This window comes from Ictidomys tridecemlineatus, chromosome 5 (genome assembly GCF_052094955.1).
Source record: "Ictidomys tridecemlineatus isolate mIctTri1 chromosome 5, mIctTri1.hap1, whole genome shotgun sequence".
Lineage (NCBI taxonomy): Eukaryota > Metazoa > Chordata > Mammalia > Rodentia > Sciuridae > Ictidomys > Ictidomys tridecemlineatus.
In genome coordinates this window covers 113844254-113851478 of record NC_135481.1, presented here as the reverse complement: position 1 = coordinate 113851478, position 7225 = coordinate 113844254, and the positions used below count along the sequence as shown (strand labels likewise).

Genomic DNA, 7225 nt, shown 5'->3' with positions numbered 1-7225 from the left:
GGCTGGGGGGCCCTGTCCTCCACCAAGGCCAGTCGCTCCTTCTCCAGGGCAGAAACCTCCTGTGGGGCGAGGTTTAGGGTCAGAGTGACGAACCCCTTGCCATGCTCAGAGGGTCAGATGCAAAGAGGGACCAGCAGATGCAGTCGGAGCCCCTCTGCCCCTTACATTCTGCACCTCCTTCTCCCCATCTGCACATGGGAAGCTGATGCTCCCGGGTACTGAGAGGTCAAAGGCTTCCGCCCAAGGCAGCAGCTAGACCCTGCCAGGGACCCACAGGAACCAGCGTATTTTTTATTGATTAGGCGTTAAAGTAAAGGGACCCAGGACTAACTGGAAGGACCCCTCTGGTCTGGGGCTGGTGGATTAGAAAGATGGTTTTGACAGCAGGACGGGGCACTGAACAGAACAGGGCTGATATTGGGGCCAAGGACAGCCCGAGGTGATTCCCCTCCTCCTCCTGTGTCCCCAGGTAGCCCAAGCAGCCGCTCTCAGGACTGCCTCTGGCTAGGGCTATCTGACTTTTGAGAGACCTTGAAAATCCTGCAACTGATCTGCAGAGGGCATGTCTGATGAGCATCGTGTATGTTCGTCCTTCGGTATCTGTGAGGCGTTGGTTTCTGGACCCCCCTGCAGATATCCACATCTGGGGAGAAGTCTCCTGTATGAGACGCCAGGGTGTCTATCCAGGTCCTTGTGGATCCTCGGACCCCTCCCCCATCTCCAGGTGACTCGTGATGGCGCATTCAACCTGGACGCTTGTTATGTGTGTTGTTATGTGTGTTGCTCACAGAATAATAACAGGGAAAAAGTCAGTGCATGTTCAGACTCGTTGGAACAATTCTTTTTCCTGGATATTCCTGATCCATGTTGTTTAAATGCCTGGACACGGAACCCACAAATACAGAGGAGGACGGAATGAATATATATGCATATTATAGAAGGAATTTTTATATGGTAGATGGCTCAAGCTGCAACCCTACGTAGGAGCGTAAATGTGTATATATAATATCCATTCATCTTCAGGCTTTTAAACATATATATATATATATATATATATCTTCCAATTTGACTCCAGCCTTTACTTAAATCTTTAAAAACAGCCGAAAGCTGCGGTTAGTTACCTGAGGTGAGAGCCTGAAGTCAGGCACACCTTCCTTTCTCCCTGCCACTTTCTCCCTGGGTGTTCTCCGACTTCCCATCTGCAGGATGGGGGCAACACCACCTTGTCAGGGAATCGTGCGGTGAGCAGGGAAGGCCACGGCAAGCCACTCACTGCTACCATTTCTGAGGGTGGCAAGTGGCTCTGAACCCTGGGCCCTGCCTTCACTGGAGGCCCCGCACACTTAGGCACCCTGTACCGCTAAGGGACTGCGGGCTCCCTGAGAGGCCCGTCTTGTCATCGTAAGTGGTGGCCTCATGCAGAAATCCAGGCCCAGGATTGAGAGGCGCGGGTGGACCAGGTCCTTCCAAAGTTCCAGGGCAGCAGATCCTGAGCGCAGGAGGGCGGAGGGGGCAGGAGGACCCTCGGAGGGGTGCATCCCGCACCCAGGTAGGCTCCAGGGAGGTGGCGTGCTTCCCCAGCTCCCCCATCCCTGACCTTGTGCCTGACCTTGGGACCTGTGGCCTAGGAGACATGGTCCCTGCTGTCCAAGGAAGGCCTTGGAGCTGGCTGCAGCTCGGGCTTGTTCTCCGTGAGGAGAGCCGGGGAGAATCCCACCCTCACTCAGCCTCCCTGAAGGCTGCCGTGGGCCGTGCGGCCTCCGCGCAGGGAAGGGTTGACCCTTGTCACCTGCTTTCTGGGGCAGGGCAGAGTCGCTGCACCTTGGGGGCCGTTAGGGGCCTGATGCTGCTCACACTGTGACCTCATCTCCTCTGAAAGCAGCTGCCAGATGCTAGTATTGTCTCCACAGGTGACAAAGGGAGGCACCGGGTGTCAGTGACCTGCTGTGCCTCAGGCGGCCAGTAGATGGCAGAGCAGGGCTGGACTCTGGGCAGTGGGGCACCAGGCCACAGGGTCATGGCCACTGTGAGGTGAAGGCTGGCCTCCGCAGGCGTGACCCTCATCAGGACTCCATGGTTTGCTCACGGTCCTCCCAGCAACTATTGAACACCCACAGTGTACTTGGCCTCGGGTAGGTCCTGGGGTCACACACAAAGGTGACGCCGTCCTGCTCTTCAGAAGTTTCTGGATCCTAGAGGGAGCAGGCCCACTGCCGGCAGCCAGAGCAGCAGGACGTGAGGAGCCTTGGACACACGCCTCCGAGGAGGCCGATCCACCCAGGGACGCTGGCCCTTCCCGCCGAGGCCCTGGCCTCTGGCTCCTTGGGCAGGTGGCCACCTCCAGCCTCCTCTGGTGCAAAACGAAGACTCAGCAGAGTCACGGGGTGGCGAGTGTGAGCGCCCGGGCTGTGGCGGGGGGACGCTCCTCCTCACGGTCCTCTGCAGCTCGGGCTGGTGGCACCTTCCAGGGACGCCCTGAGGACGTCTCCTGGGGCCACTGGAGCTGCAGGTCGAGAAGCCGCGTGCGGAGTCAGCTCCAGGGTCGTCCAGGTCCCCGGTCCCTAGCTGCAGGCGCCCTGGACTGTCCATTTCCCCATCTGTGAAACGGGCACCTGTCTCTGGGGAGGGTGGCCCCTGGTGACGGACCCCGTGGTGCTTTGCCCCTCCCCCGGCCTCAGTTTACCCCGCTCTTTACGCTGCACGGCTCCGTTTCCAGGCCCTGCTGAGGCTGGCCTCCCTCCAGGCCCGAGTCCCAGCCAGTGGCCCTGGGGACCCCTGGGAGGAGGCAGATTGGGATTAAAACAGCCCTTTCCCAGGGCAAGCGGGAGTGCAGGGGCCAGCAGGGGGTGCTCAGGGCTGGCCGGTCCTTCCGGGAGTTCCCGTCACCTTCTTGCAGCACCCAAGTGTGGACTGCTGGGCCCACTTCCCTGGGGCGGATAGCTCCCATGGGGTTCCTTGAATTGACACGTGAGGTGGTCAGAACGGTCCTGGGCCCTCCGCGGCCACTGCTCTTCCAAGGGGCCTCGGTTTCTGCCTCTGTGAAATGGGTGGAGAAGCAGGACCCTGGCAGGGCTGTGGCAGGGATTAGACACCCGCAGCTGAACGGTGGTCCTTCCTCCTCTCCCTCCAGCTCCGTCCGGGCCTGGCCCTGGCCGTGGGGCTGGGCTCCCTGGATGGGGCCAGTGTGCGTGCTTTGGAGCCTCGGGGGAGGAGGTCATGCCCCAGACGTCCTGCCAGAAAACAGGCTGAGGGACATGGCTGGGAGGGGGCAGAGGTGCGTGCACACTGCAGCCGTCCTGGGTACCCAAGCCTCCAAGCCTCCTCAGCAGGGCGGTGGCCTGCTCCCGTCCTCAGCCTGCTCCCCCCACACCTCTGCTGTGAGTCCAGGCTGCAGGGCCTGGGGGTGGGGCTGCGGGTCCCGTTCAACCGCAGCTCCCCCCACAAGCCACCTACACACTGCTTTGCTCCTGCATGTCTCCCTCGGCCGGTGGAAGCAGCTCACCTTCCTTCCACGAACCAGGGGACTGGAACTGGGAGGTGACTTGCCCAAGGTCATGCGGCTAGCAAATAGCAGAATTGAAAGTAGCCCTAGGGTGGCTGGTATCAAGCCCTCCGTCTGTCCACCTTTACCTGCTTCCCTGTTCCCGTGTCCCACGCTCAGCTCTGGTATGCCGAGGGCATGTCAAACAGGTCACCTTAGAACCAAAGAGCCCTGGAAAACTTGTAGCCTGGAGTCTTCTTTTTGCAATGGGAAAGCTGAGCCCCAGAGAGGGACAGGGAGTTAGCCAAGGTCACACAGCACCCTCGCAATGGCATGGGGATCATAGCTCAGTCCCTGACTCTTGGTCCGAGTTCTTCCCTCTTGCCCTCCACTTTTAACGGACACCTTGGCATGGGACCCCACGATGCCGTGGCACTGGACATTGACACTTCTGCTTAGTTCAGTGGCACCTGGACCAAGGCCCTGCCCTGCCCCGGGGGTGGGTAAAAGCAGACCCCAGCTCTGGAGAGAGCAGCGTCTTCCTGTTGCTGGGCCGAGCACCGTCCCCACCCGCTGAAGGCAGATCTGCCCGCCCCAGACCTTGCAGGGGCCTCGGCCTCACAGAGGCAGGGAAGAGGCTGGGGCCAGGCCCAGGCCAGAGGCCGGGGGACCCGCGGGCTGCACAGGTGGCCCCGCAGGGTGGGAGTGCCCGAGGGCGGGCTCCAGACCACCCTGCCTTATGACAGATGGTAAAACAGGGACTGAAAGAGGAAGCGGGAGCTTGTGGCCGATTGGAAACGCTGACCCCGGCCTCCCGCTTCCCCGCCTGGACTTCTTCACAATAGACTAAAACGGCTGCTGAAATGGCTTTAAAAACTAACCAGGCCAAGCACCAGGTATAAGGTCACTCTGGGGTCTCGCTGCCCTGGCCGTCCCCGTGTGGGATGCAGAGCAGCCTCCTGACGTTGACCTAGAGCCGGGCTCCCAGCCCCGGCCGCAGGCTAGACCCTCACAGACCCCGAACCCTGCTGGCCCTGGCTCCAGTTCCCAAGGCCTGCGCTCACTGGTCTGGGGTAAGACCAGAGCCTTGGCTACAACTCTTGAGAGTCTCTCAGTCAGGCCTCAGAACCATCTGCTAAGACGATTTCAACAGCACATAACAAAACTCAGCGAATACTGGCTAAACCTCCAGAACTTTCAATCTTTATCTAACAAATCGGCTGGGGTGGGCATACTCAGGACTGGTTTGGTAGCTCAATGACTGTGAAGAACCCACAAGACTGTCAAACTCATTTTATCATTCTCTGTCAAACTCGTGGTCACAAGAAGGCTGCCACTGTTCCAAGAACCAAGTCCTCCAGGTCGAATACAGGGACTGGGCCTGGGAGTCATTTTCTTCCCTACCTCTCTTGTTTTGTTAGGGAAGAAAGTCCTTCCTGGGAACATCCCAGCAGAATTTCCGCAAAGCTCCTTGAGCAAAACTAGGCTACGATCCCGCTGCTAAAAGACTCACTGACCAAGAGGGTGGGATCGTCCCAATTGTCTTGGAAAAATCATGATTCATCTGTGGGACAGGGGACACAGCTACCTGCACAGAGCTGGGTTCTGCTCTCAGGGGAAATGGCCACTGATGGGCTCTGCCACACCCCCTGATAGTGGAGGCATTTGCTGAGATGAATCATGGGCTTTAAGCTCCTCACCTACGGTGCTGGCTTTACAGAGCGTCCAGGCTCAAGTCCACACTTCAGCTCCTGGCTGCAGCTCACCAGGAGGAAGTGTCTGCTTTGCAGAAGATTCCAGTAGGCTTCCCAGAAGAGGGGCGCAGCCTCGGCCTGGAGAAGTGAGGAGCCCGCAGTTCTGAAGGCCGGGGTGCAGGGGGCTTGGAGGGGCGTGGGGACCAGATTTTGAAGGGAAGCAAGCTCAGCTCTACCGTGCTGTGCAGAGGGAGGGGGGTCTCTGTGAGGTCTGCCTGAGGCTGGAGGCCAGGGCTGGGCAGGCCACGGCAGAGGACTGTCACTCTTAAGGCTGTGACAAGGATAAATCAAAAGAATTCTCTAAGGGGCTCAGCAGGAGTCCATGTGAGTCCCCTCCCCCGGGAGGGTCCCCCCTCCAGCCCCCTCTCTCAGTGTCCCCTGCCTCTGCCTCTGCCTGCTGGCTTCCCTTCTTCAAGAGGTGGTTCCAGTCACCTGGGCAGCTCGGGGACTCTGACTTGGTCGGAGGCGGGTCCCTTGCTGCTTTTCAGTTCCGTCTGCTTTTTAAGTAGCTGGGCTGGGCCTCTGATGCACGTCCACAGAAATGCACAAACCATGCGCATTCAGGGGTCCTACAGCCACCTACACCCCACGTGACCTCCCAGATGGAGGGAGGTGCAGTCCCTGGTCCCTGGGGTCTCCCAATGTCCCTGCCACTCAGCTCCTCCCAAGGAGAATCATATTTTGTGACATCCATGGCTGTGGGTAGCTGTGCTTGTCCCAGAGCCTTGTGTATACGGAGTCACGTGTCCCTTTGTTCTTACCTGGCTTATCTGGTCCATGTTACGCCGACGTGGAGAGGTCCACCCTGGTGTGTGGAGGAGTTTCTCTGTTGTCGCGGGTGCGTGCCCTCCGCCCGTCCCGTGAGCGCACCGCCAGGTGTGAAGCCATTCAAAGGCTGGCGGACGTGTGGGTCCTGTCCACTGGGCTGTGGTGAAGAGTGCTGTGTGAGTACTCCTGACCTGGTCTTTGGGGAGCACTTGGCTGTACCACCAGGAGGGGACTGTCCAGGTGACGTGGTGGGTGTGTGGTCCAAGCGCCATCCATTTTCCAAAGCGGTTTTACCGTGTCACTCTCCTCCCAGGACGTGTACCGGGTCCTCCCCGGCACTTGGCATTTTCTGGTTTTCTCGGAGCTGAGTAGGCACGCTGCCAGTGCTGTGGATCTCAGCCCCGGCGACCGCTGAGCAGGGCAGCCTGCTGGGCGGGCTCCCTGGGCGGGTTGCACTCAGGCCCCCCGCCCCCCCCAGGTTCTCTCAGGGGACCCGGCTGCAGCTCCAGGGGAGTCTCCTCCTTCTCCTGGTGACGGTGACAGAGGACACTGCCAGAATTCTCCTCACCTGCCGGCTCGTGTGGTGTCCTCAGGGGCAGAGCCAGCCAGGTGGACGTGGACCGATATCCACGCTGAAGGGAGGGGGCCGCTGCTGGGGGGAGGGGAGCGCACGTTTGCTGATGGAGTCCGAGCACAGCCCCGGGATCTGGGGTGTCTTCTTAAGGCCTCACGTGAACCGTGACCTACCGTCACACGGAAGCCAGCCTGTGGAGGCAAAATCGGGCTCAGTTGGTTTTATTTCATTTCCTAAAAGTGGTTGACTCAACCAGCTCCGATCTCTTTGAGGCCTTTTTACTCTAGAAGAGGGTCCCTGTAACGAACACGGCAAACCCTTTTAATGGCTGATTTTAGCCAGGCAGGGAGAGCCGCAGCAGCCCGCCTGGGTCTGATCCGTCTCTGGCCCTCCCAGGCCTCCCGGGGAGGAGGAGTGCAGGAGGCCAGGAGCGGAGGTCCTGGGTGCTTGGAAGGGAGGAGGGTGCACATCCTGGGTGAGCTCTGTGAGGCTGGGATGGGTCTGCCGGGTCATGGTTGTGTATCCAGTACTGTGTCCCCAGAAGAGTGCCCGGCACAGAGAAGTGGCACAGCACGTGACCTTTCAGTTGATCTCTGTGTGCATCCATGTTTAGATAGGCTGCCTGAAATAAGGAAAAGCCATGAGTCG

The 7225-nt window shown here is 59.5% G+C and overlaps 1 long non-coding RNA gene across 2 annotated transcripts in view; it reads right to left on the bottom strand.

Annotated features, from left to right (window-relative positions):
* Positions 1 to 277: 277 nt before the first annotated feature.
* The window catches only part of LOC144377926 (uncharacterized), a 16474-nt gene continuing 9526 nt past the window's right edge, over positions 278 to 7225 (bottom strand). For both annotated transcript variants that reach the window (XR_013439240.1, XR_013439239.1), the window contains exon 3: positions 278 to 7199. This is a non-coding gene — a long non-coding RNA (uncharacterized LOC144377926). The remainder of the gene's footprint in view (positions 7200 to 7225) is intronic.